Source organism: Arctopsyche grandis, chromosome 10 (genome assembly GCF_051622035.1).
Source record: "Arctopsyche grandis isolate Sample6627 chromosome 10, ASM5162203v2, whole genome shotgun sequence".
In the NCBI taxonomy this organism is placed as follows: domain Eukaryota; kingdom Metazoa; phylum Arthropoda; class Insecta; order Trichoptera; family Hydropsychidae; genus Arctopsyche; species Arctopsyche grandis.
The window spans coordinates 26,860,073-26,873,133 of NC_135364.1; positions in this window are offsets into that span (position 1 = coordinate 26,860,073).

The window sequence follows — 13,061 nt, forward strand, 5'->3', positions numbered from 1 at the left end:
TTGTTGATTTTATATACTTTCGGATTTTGTATCTAAACTATAAACACATTGTTTTTCAAGATTGAAGAAAGAAATTTGGATTTGTTCAGTATACTTGTAATACGAAAAGTAGGACTACAACACTGCGGTATATACACGTGCATTGTTGCCAATCAAGCTGGACGTGTTAATCAAACTGCTGAATTGTTCATAAAAGGTTTGTAGCTGATTTTAATAAACAAAATGTATCCTTTAAAATGATACGGTTATTATTTTGGTATTTTTGTACAGTTGCACCCAAGTGGATCGAAGAACCTCAGAACACATCAGTTGTAGTTGGAAGAGAAGGAAATGTCGGATGTAGTGCCAGTGGTTATCCACAACCCCAAGTACATTGGATGAAAAAAGATGGTAAATTCAGTTGCAATATTGGTAGTGAAACACATGCTTTAAGTTTTATTTATATTTGATATTTTTTGTGCAGAAAATCTTGGAATATGGAGACCTGTTCTGGAACTTAGAGGAAGTGGTCTTCTTAGTCTACCCAATGGCTCACTTATATTTGAAATGGTATCTCTGAATCACGAAGGAATGTATTCTTGCACAGTCGATAATGGAGTACCACAACCATTGAATAAAGTTATATGGATATCCGTCAAGAGTAAATCTATTTTGTCTTCTTTATAATATAAGTAGTTGCTATGATGAATAGATTGTTTATAATAAAAATAATTTCAGGACCAGTTTCATTTGAAGGCGCTTCAATTAATATGACAACAAGAGCTGGACATCCAACTACTCTCATGTGTGAAGCTTTTGGAGACAATCCAATCAGAATAACTTGGAATTTGAATGGAATTTCAATTGAAAATTTGCCGATGAGGTAAAATTTATATTTTATTCATTTAAATATGAGCGTTTATATAATCTAAGTATTTTATAGATTGACATCGAGCAGTCATCAGACAGTGCGTGGAGCTATAAGTGAAATCCTCATTGGAAGCACTATTACTGAAAATTCTGGATTGTATCAATGCAAAGCGACCAATCCTCACGGAACTGCAATTTATTCCATAAATCTAATAGTAAAAGGTAATTTGAAATTATACATCAGACTTAAGTCAGTTATAATTTAATACTGACAGTAGTTTTGTATGGATAGAACCTCCAGGACTGCCGGCAGAGGTTGCTATAGAATCGGTATGGGGTCGATCAGCTCGAATTGGCTGGAGAGTGCCTTCTGGACCACAACCAGTCGGCTACACACTACAATATACACCTCATGGTCACACTCTTTACTGGGACACCGCTCCTACTATCAACATTACAAGGTTATTAATTTTTGTATTTATTAATTAAGTAGTTGAATTTTAAATTCATGCTTCAATTGTATGATTTCAGTTTACCTGGACAGCAAAGGCACCAGAGTGAATTGACAAAACTTCAACCTGCTACATCATATGCCACTAGATTGTGCTCTGTAGGTGAATTAGACTCGAGTCCGTTCACTCGTCCTCTATTGTTCACCACTTTAGAAGAAGGTATGTATGCTTGTGATGTTAACATTTATGCGAAGTTAATTTTTTTTAAAACACACATAATTATTATTTCTTAAAACTTCAGCTCCGGAAGAAGCTCCGAGCGGGTTGAATGTTGAACATACACTTACACCTGGAGAGCTAAGTCTCACTTGGTTACCTCCTCCTACACATTCAGTGAATGGAATTTTGCTTGGGTATGTAATCAAAGCAGTGCCCCAAATTGAAGAGCAATCAGGTATTATGGGTGAGAAATTGTACTTAATAAAACATGTATGAAGATACTATTTAATTCTATCAATATTTGTTTAGAAAAAAATGTACATACAAAAGAAATCCGAGCTGGACGTAAAGTTCCAATGCAAGCCATCTTATCAGAATTACTAAAGAGTACCAGATATGCCATAACTATAAGTTGTTACAACAGTGCTGGGCAAGGACCTCAGTCTACGGTCGTATACCAGCAAACTCGAGGTGGAGGTATGTTTTTCAAAGCATTTTTACATTTAATTACTAGTGGTAACCTTTTTGGTGTAATAGAAACTGCTTCCAAGATACGAAGAGTTCCTAGTAAACTAGACTTATAAATGTTTCAATTTGTATAGAAGATGGCAAATCTCCAGGATGTTTAGAAGTCTTTATTGTTCCAAGCATTACTATTTACCCTTAATGAGATTCTGTGAAGAATCTCTAGGTCTAGATAATAGTTCACCCCCAAAATTCGTATATTTTATATTAATATATCAGCCACAGTGACATTACAGAGTACTCTAACGCGTCACTGTGGCCAGATACACAATCATAACACAAATAAAAGTGTATAAAACATAAATATCCGTGCTCGACAATATTTATAATTGATAAAATCAACCACTGACGTTGCTCCACAACCACTCAATCAGTTCAGCGCAGCTTACAGATCAATTTTACCAGCAACCCGGTTGAGCAGATATATCCCTCTAGATCAGTGGTTCTTAACCTTTTTGGAGGTACTGAACCCCACCAGTTTCATATGCGCATTCACCGAACCCTTCTTAATTGGAATCCTTCTTAATTTGCACCCGAATCATATGATTCAGGTGTGTCTTGACTTCCGCCGAACCCCTGAGACTGACTCACCGAACCCCTGGGGTTCGATCGAACCCAGGCTAAGAACCACTGCTCTAGATATTGGAAACGTTTCCAACATATTTGTGCGAGCCACAGGAGGAGAAAACAAATCACGAATTCCTCCACATTTGTGGGTTTGGTGCAAACGATCGAAAAGCGCCAGACAGATTGAACCACAGATTGAACCACAAATTGAACCACAGATTGAACCACAGATTAACTGGATGGCTGCTTTAAACGCAATTCTCGACTTCACGAATGAAAAATTGCACATCAGATGATGAGTAACCTTTCGATGTGCACAGATACAATTATTAAAATGGTAATTATTAAAATTGAGTTGGATCTTTCTGGCGAGTTTTTAATAATTTAATAAGGAAAAATTCGGAACTAAAGTATCAAAAGCACGGAACGTATACAGGGTAGATATATCGGGACTTCGGGTAGATTTTGCTTGGTGTAAGTGCGAGCAGTGCGCACGCATAAGGTACACGTGTCATTAATCTATGGTCCAGTCTGTCTGGCGCTTTTCGATCGTTTGCACCGCATCGCACATTTGTATATGGAGAATAAATATTTGGAAGCACAATTAAAAAATCAAGATTCCTACAAATATTTAAAAAATAATAATTATTAATTACAGTACCTGAAATAGCACCATCTCCAATAGAGTGCACTAGCGTATCGCCTACTTCAATTCGTATAAATTGGCATTCACTACCTAAGCATCTTCAAGGTGGTGCAATGCTAGGGTATTACTTAATCTACACATCACCTGGTAAGTACATGAAAATTGAATAGCCCTAGAATACTTTTCAATATAAATTTCATATTATTTACAATCCATTTAAATACAGACGGTTTACAAAAGAACCATACTACAATTCATAACGAAGTGTACTTGAAAGGTTTAAACAAATTTACCAATTACACTATTGAAATAGCTGGATTTTGCCAGCAAGGTATGGGTCCTATATCCTCTCCACTAACATGCTCAACTACAGAAGATCGTAAGTTATTGTTTTCTTTCTAAAATATATTTCAATGAATAACTGCAATGACAAAACAATATTCCCAAAAGTTCCCAGTGCGCCGTCAAACGTTAAAGGACTGGCAGTCTCATCGGATGCTATTGTTATAAGTTGGAAACCACCTATTCATCCTAATGGAAGACTCACTCACTACACAGTATATTTTAAACCAACCGTGAAGTAAATATACTGTCGATGTCAATATATTGAGTAAAATTTTATATATAAAAATTGACATTTTAATTTTAGAGGAGATTCCAGCAAAAGTTATCGGGTCCCAGTGGGTTCAAACTCAAAATTAAATACTGGCATAGGTTTGGGTACGGAAACTATGGTACAATTGTTACGACAGTTACAATCAGGACAACGCTATGAAGCGTGGGTAACAGCAAGCTCTGGAGCCGGAGAGGGAGATCATTCGAGGCACGTTCATACTGAACCATCCATCACAGGTTTGAACAATTGAAAATTTTGTCTGGAATATCTGTTTATTTATTTGGTTTGTGATTTTAAACTTGGTTTTTAGTTACGGCTGGCGTTGCATCTTTGGGTGGAGAAATTTGGGCTGGAGCCGGACAACCCTTACAATTGGGGTGTTACGCTGTTGGAAATCCCCAACCGACGACCACTTGGTATCAGAATAATCACATTATAAGTCATCATCCCAGATTCTTACACAGAAAAGATCACAGTCTACTGGTTCAAAGTAAGTTTATGTACATATTTTAAAACTGGGTTATGTTAGCTATTCAAATTTGGAGCATAAATCATTGAATCAATATATTCATCATTTAAAATATTACAACCTGGAATATATGTATTATTATTTTTAATTTATACCAGGAAGGCTTAACAGTTAACCCCAATGCGCCTTCCTGGCCAGAAACATTGTACATTTGATACAAATATTATTAGTATTGTTACGTACACTCGGATTAGGCCGAGTAAGTGCAATCGGATTAGGCCGAGTAGCATCCCAGAGACTGTGTGACCGTTATAATTGGTTTCAAGAATTATCTTTAGACTCTAAGTGCATGCAGGCTAAACAATGGCCACCGAAGTGGCCCTTCGCAGAAGTGACCGATACCGTGGGACTGGGTGTCGTGGGAATACATATCCGGGTACATGCCTAAACAATAGGGAAGTAATCGGATGCCCTGAGAGAACTGCCCCTTATAAGGCGGAACTTAGGCGATATCAAGACATTCTGGACGGAGCACTGCCAGTGCGTGTATCTCTTTAATCACCAAGAAATGCCGTGAAACGACTTTGGCCTTTTACTTAGATCGTCCACCCACCTCTACGCAACAGTATTATACAAAGTACATATCAATTAACATCCACAGAGAAATTTACTGTCAAATTTGTAAATTTGCAGCATTTTATACAATTTAGCGAAATTCGAGATTGCTGAAAACTCGAGATTTTACGAGAAAATGGGTAAGGTTGCCAATTTTTTGGAACTGTTTCAATGCAAATCAGATAAATTGGCAAACTATAAAGAGTCACAAATCTAATGTCTATCCAGCAGAAACCAGTGGGATTTGAATCCGTGACCACTCTGTTCAAAGCATCATATGCTAACCACTACTCAATTCTGCTGGTTATATATTGTCTTGGAGAATTAAATGAGATAGTTAAGACTATCGCTTGCTATTTCTAATCGTTATCATATAATAAAATATATGAAACAGCAGATTTTTTACAATTATCATTAAAGACTGAACGAGATTCCCTATAATTTTTAATTTAATTGATATTTTACAGACATAGACACAACATTAGAAGGCAATTACACATGTCATGCTCAAAATTTATTCGGATCTGACAAAGTTGAGTACTATGTAATTGTACTACCGGTTCCTGCACCACCGATTTTACACGTCACTCCTACATCCGACTCCTTACTTCTAGAATGGGAACCTCCAAGCTTAGAATTACTCCATCCACCACCACGCACAAACAATACAACTAAGATTTTAGGTAACTTGAGATTTATCAAATCAAAAATTTACACACATTTATCATTACTTACTTATGCTACTTATGCAGGATATTTGATAACGTGGCGAGAAACTAACGGAGAGTGGAATCCTGAAAAAGAATTGAGTCTCCACATGTACAGCTACACAATACGAGGATTACGCTGTGGCAATTCGTATGAGAGTCGTTTGATTATACGTAGCACTGCCGGAAACTCTAAGCCATCCATCGTAGGAACGAGGACTAACGGGGAAGGTATGATGATATGAAACAAAATGGTATGTCTGTTTTAGTACTAATAAATTAATATCCGGATGTTTTATGTTAAGTTCTCTTGGCGCCAACGACTAATGAATGGATTTGGACTAATGCAACGCATGTATGGCTTCAAATCGATGCTTGGGAAAAGGGAGAATGTGGTAGAATCAGCTGGAGCGTGGATTACCGACCTGTGCCTTCTAAAGCTTGGCTCCTCCCAGACACTGTACAAGTATATTTATGTTTACAAAATGTTTAATGTTGAAAATAACTTTATATCACATAATATAGTCATATACATATTCTAAGCCCGCTTTAAAGGTCATGGAATTTGACCCTTAAAGCCCTCAACATGAGGCCACCACCCCCCCGACGAATACAGTCCAAGAGACCCTTTCGTCGGAGAACGAGACGGTTGTTCTTGAATATCGCACAAGAACAACCGCACATCACTGTTCTAATAAAAAAAACCACACTGTACATAACCAAGTACAAAATTAACAACAACGCATGAACACATAAAGCGCGTATGCGGTAGGAAACAAAACCTAAGATGTGCCGTGCGAATGCACGCACACGTCAGGCACACACACACACACACACACACACATACACACACACATATATACACACACAAACACACACACACACATACACATACACATAAACCACAAATACATACACTCACCTAAAAAGCAAACGCACACTCACTCACACACACACACATTCACAGAATATATAACTAGTGTTATACCAGATGAAATATCATCTCATGTGTGTTGGTATATTAAGTTATTAAATAAACATAAATAAAAGAAATGTGCCGGTCCTGTGTTCGATCAGCACGCGGTCGAATTTTTTTCAAATATATTTAATTTGATATTTATATTTAATTGTTTAAGATGAAAAAAAAAATGGCAAAAACTACCTACCTACATATAAATAATATAAAACCGCAATAGAAAAATTAATGAAATAAATCAATTTTCAATAGATGACGCGTTAATGCTCAGAGACTGATTGCCCTAGAGGAGTTTTGTTAGCTGTGACGTACATATGAATGACGAATTGAAACGACTATTATATTATTATATTATATTATATTATATTATATCCTTTTTCGAATGGCTCCTATTCCAAGAGCTATTCGACTTCTTAATGAAATCGTTGCTGCCGAGACTGAATGTGATATTTTCCACCTTAGTGAACGTAAATTGTCGGAAATTACTCTAACCCATTCATCTGGTAGTCTGCGCTCATCATTGTTTTCATGATTGATTGTGATTTATGAGTGAAATTTTGATTAACTCTCTTCCATTTGGGCCTGACAGGGATGTTTTGTATTTGTAGTTGTTTCTTACATATTTATTGAAACTGGCTGTAGGTGCAAGGCATTCCTTATGCTATATTTTATTTGATATTTTTACTTTATCTGTTATTATTAAATGCTATTTTTTATGTTTATGTATGGATGTATTTATGTTTATGTTTAATTGTTATTTTGTTTTTTTTTGTGTTATATTTTTTGACCATTGTGGCGCTTTAGGAATTCCTGTTATGCCACAATGGTCTGTTTAGAATAAATAAATAAATAAATTATGGCGAGCGTTATCTCAGATACACAGACAGACTGACAGACACACAGAATAGCGGTATTATTTATTATTTATTTATTTTTTTACATATATACCAGGAAGGCCTTACAAATAATGCAGCATTTACTGAAAACTCGCAAATTAACGAGACATCTATGAATTGTACATAAATTTTATTGTACATTTTCATATTAATCAATTAAATATAAACATTAAAAAGGGCAAAAATATCACAAAGATCGAACACGGGACCGATCTATTTATTTTAATTTATTTTTAATTAATAGCTAAATATGCCATAATCCATGTGATGATACTTCATCGGACACAACACTAATATACAGTAATGTTCAAAATTTTGTATCAAAACTTTTGTTTTGTATTTCATTGCAAAGTTACCGTTTGTTTTTATTTGTTTATTTTATTATTATGTACATATATAACAGAAAGTAGAAAGCAAAAAGCAGTTACTTTTGGGAGAATTTCACCCTGGACGATGGTATCAACTGAGGGTAACGGCGACAAATGCCGTCGGTGCTACTACTACCATTGTCACTGTATCAACTAAAACCACTTCAGGAGGTAATCAAACTAAATACGTTGCATCAAAAAGTATAATATTTTAGAATGGAATTACTAACGATACAAATTATATTAATTTCCAGAGGAAATCGGACCGTACAGTGAGCCTTTAGATACTAGCATCTTGGTAATAGTATGCAGTTCAATACTGCTTTTTTTATGCATGATCATATGCATCTTTGCCGCAATACAAAAGCACAGGTATTTTCTACCTTATATAATAATGAAAACTTAACCAGCCAAGCTTTGTTGTCACTGATTCTGTAATTTTATAGACATCGGTTGCTGTGTGGATCGATCGCGGGTAGCGTATATAAAGATAGGAATAATTCTACACCGGCTTGTCCACCTCCTCCACCTCCGACTTCATCAGTTCCCACGTGTCCTCGACTGTATACATCACCAGGTCCATTGAGAAAACCCAGCAAAACCAATTCAGGTACTGTCTATTGAACTAAATCACATAGAATCAGATTATATCGATGCGGTGCAAACGATCGACAAGCGCCAGACAGACTGAACCATAGATTAACGATACGTGTACCTTATGCGTGCGCACTGCTCGCACTTACACTAAGCGAAATCTACCCGAAGTCCCGACATACCTACCCTCTATACGTACTATGCTTTCGATATTTTAGTTAGAATTTTGACTTATTAAACTCGCCAGAAAGATCCAACTCAATTTTAATAATTACCATTTTAATAATTGCATCTGTGCACATCGGAAGGTTACTCATCATCTGATGTGCAATCTATCATTCGTGAAGTCGAGAATTGCGTTAATAGCAGCCATCCAGTTAATCTGTGGTTCAGTCTGTCTGGCTCTTGTCGATCGTTTGCACCAAACCCAGATTTTATATACATAGAATTAAGTAAAATATTTGATATTTTGCAGAGATGTTTGAAATAAGTCCTTACGCACAATTCAGCATGGGTTTCCAAACGTTCGGCCACGTTGAAAACCAAGATAGACCCGGTTATATTAAAAATAAACAAGGAATTTTTAGTACAGGTGTGTATTATTGACTTTTAACATTTGCAAAGTTTCTCCGATTCCGGAAACTTGTACAAGTACAATTAAAATCGTATAATTTGTGTCATATTTTCAGAAACAAGCTTTCAAATGGGATCAGAGTCTGAAGACAGTGATAGCTTATCAAAAAGTGCAACCATCAAAAGTGCTCCCCGTAGTAAGTAAACGTTATGTACTTTTAAAGGTCTATTCATACCATACAACAGTTCAGGGCTACAGCACAGCAGCTCACATAAACGACATATTTTATTCACACTATAAAGCAGCGCACGTTCAGACAAGTTTTTGCCGAGTGCAAGGTAAAATTGGCTTACATTTACATTATATCGTATCGGCGAGTCGGTATTGTCACAATATGACGTTTCCGAAAATATTCACATGCGCATGCGCACTTTCATTAGGGCCGGGCCGCACCGTGCAACTTTGTCGGCCGACTAGTTGCGCGACACGAAAAAATGTATGGAAATGTGTGCGACAAACAAGTTGACGGTGTAGCATGTCCCATCTACCTGCATGCATTGGTCTGGTCGCCCTCAACCAAGTCGCTCGCAAGTCGCACGATGCGGCCCGGCCCTTAGTAAGCGTGCACTCGCTACTATGAAGTCACGTCGTGCGTGAATATTTCCAAACTGGTTTTGCTTTATACATTATTTTTATTTTTTTAACATATTAGCCACAGTGACATTACAGAGTACTCTAACGTGTCATTGTGGCCAGTCACACAATCATAACACAAAAAAAGGTATATAAAACATCCGTGCTTAACACTTATAATTGATAAAATCAACCACGGGCGTTGCTCCACAGCCACTCAACCAGTTCAGCGCAGCTTACATTAAACAGATCAATTTCATCATCAACCCGGTTGAGCAGATATATCGCTCTAGATATTGGAGGCGTTGCCAACATATTTGTGCGAGCCACAGGAGGAGAAAACAAATCACGATTCCTCAGGTCCTTGAACTTACTAGGTGTATAAAACTCAAATTGATTAAGAACCTGAGGAATGTGTACTAACCCATTTAATAGCTTAAAAAGTGCTTTCCCTGAAACATATATCACAATGAGACTCCATTGAGTTGAAGCCTAACGCTCCTAATAGGAATGCACTAGGATATAGCCAAGGATAATAACCATACAATTTCATATAAAGATATCTGAGAAACCGTTTTTGAATTCTCTCAATCTTCAATGAATGAGTCCTATGAGTAGGACTCCATATAATAGCCAGCAGCATAGCTCGGTCGTTACGCTTCTGCCTAACACCGAGAGGCGCCGGGTTCGATCCCGTGAGCTGACCTCGATTGAAAATAATTTTTCCGAGTATATCTATAGTGCTGCTAATCAGACCTGGATATGTGACTCCAGGTCGATCGTTTCCTATCAGAGTTTGCCAATTTTTTTTGGTTTCATTTTTGAAACGGTTCCCGATTAAAAATTGGCTAAAATCCTTCCTACCTACTATTTCACCACTATTTGAGTATGATTAATGTACAATAAAATTTAAGTACAATTCATAGATATCTCGTTAATTTGCGAGTTTTCAATGTCTCGTAATTCAGCGACTTGTATAATAAAAATGCTGTATTGTTTGTAATTGGCCAGGAAGGCGCATTGGGGTTAACTTGTAAGGCCTTCCTGGTGTAAAATGTAATAAAATAAAAAATAATGGAAGAAAATTCTAGAATGCTACGTACTACGTAGAATTTTAAGCACCATCACACATGTTATGGTGACATGTTCTGCTGTATAGTATGAATTGATTTTTTCGGCTACTGCTTGTTACGTGTGTCCATATAAAAGATACCAAAGAATACTTTTCGTACCACAGTTGTCGGTACGAGCTGTGCTAATATGAATAAACCTTAATAATTATCAAAATCGGCCAACATTTACTAATATGCAATGATAATTTATTTATATTTTCAGAAACATGTAGAGTGCAGTATCACAGATAACATAAAAGAGTCTTAAGTTAATAGAATAAATAAAAAATTGAAAGAATCAGTTTGACCGGATGTATGACGAAAACGTTTATGGACCCAATCATCATATTATTTAATATATATATACTATTATATGTGTAATGAAAAGGGCAAATGTGATATTATAAATGTATGAGTTCTTCCACGTGTACAACCACATATGCGCATACACACAGATGTATCATACAAGCCGCAGAAAAATCTAGCACAATATATGTAATTGCATGTGCCAAATTATTCGACGACATACTGTATAAATTATATATAATTAAATAGTATATATATATAGGTTTTAAATTTAATAACTGCATAATTCAGACTATTTTCCGGAATACCAGTTGTATAAAATCCAATATGTTATAATTGATTTTAATATTATGTATATTATAGAGGTGTGTATACATAAATATGTACATATGTGTTAATTGATTTAGGTATATTGTTTATTTTGAATCTTTTTTTTTATATGTATGTATGTTCTTGAGAAATTATCAGTTTTGAAAAATTATGGCTATTTTTATTGAATTTTTGAACGCTTTAAAACAAGTGAAACTTGTTTATAAAAAAAAGTTATATTATGTGGCCTTGCTGACTTACATAGATATCTATAGATTGAAATTATTTTTAAAAAATGATTTAATAATTTCATTCATATCCGAACAAAAATTCTAATATTAAAATATTCGCTTGGATGGTTTATATTTAATTTGTTAATTGAAGTTTTTATAGAGTCGACATATTAAGGAGTTGAATGAGAGCATTTATGCCAAGACTTCACTGTTTTTACTGAAAAAAGTAAAATAATGACTTTCTCAAATGTAAATTACAATCTAATTCCCGTTGTATATTTGCTAGCTTTTAACGGTGTTTATATATTATTACATATTAAATATATGTTATATAAATCATATTAGAATTTGTGAAAATTTATATTGACATTTGTAGCATTATACAAAATATATTGAAAAATTTATTCATAACTTTTAAAAGACTGTTAGAATTATTTTAGATAAATTAGATATTTTACGATTTTTCATAAATTAAATTTAATACATATAACCTTTCTGTTATTTACATTTTAAACAAAAGCAAATTATTAAAACATACTTCTGAACTAACTCAATATTAGCTGTCATTTTTTTTCTGTTTTAAATACCCAATTGAAAAACATTTACCTGATACTAAAAATCAATTGAATGGCTTGTTGTTGGAAATATGTATAAAAAAGTCATTTAAAAAATAATATAAAAACATCATTTTTATGTTTTCCAAATGAATATCTAATATGCAGGGTAAACAAATTGTTAAATTAATAAAGATTACTTTTTAAACATTACCAATCACATTAAATGTGAATTTGATGCTCTTCTATGTAGGCTATAATTATACTAAGCAACCAAATATATAATAATAAAATAAATAAAGAAACAGCATAAAATTGTCAAAACAACAGTTTTCTTTTAGTTAAAATTAAAAAAAATATGTAAATTGAGTTTAATGCATTTGAAGTTACATTGAATTTTGATTTAAAAATATATAGAAATTACCAATATGATTAATGCATATTTATTTACAAGCATATATCCTTGAAATTTTATGTATATGAATTGATGTAAATTGAAATAATAAATAAAAAACATGTTTTTATAATTAAATTGTGTACCTAAACTCAATCTGTCTAAAACTCCAAATAGATTTTTTTATTTGAGCATAACATATTCATAGATTTTAACCAGGGGCGTCATTTGGGGGGGGGCTGGGGTGGGCAGCCCCCCCCCAAGATTTGAACAGAACTATCCACGTTGTTTAATGTATTATTATTAATTAAAATATTAAAGTACTAAACCAACAAACCAAATCAATTAATAGATTTGTTTAAATTATTTTACTATTAATTTTAGTGATAAAAATATATAAATAAAAAAATTATTAAAAGAAATAGTTAAAATTCGTATACACTCATT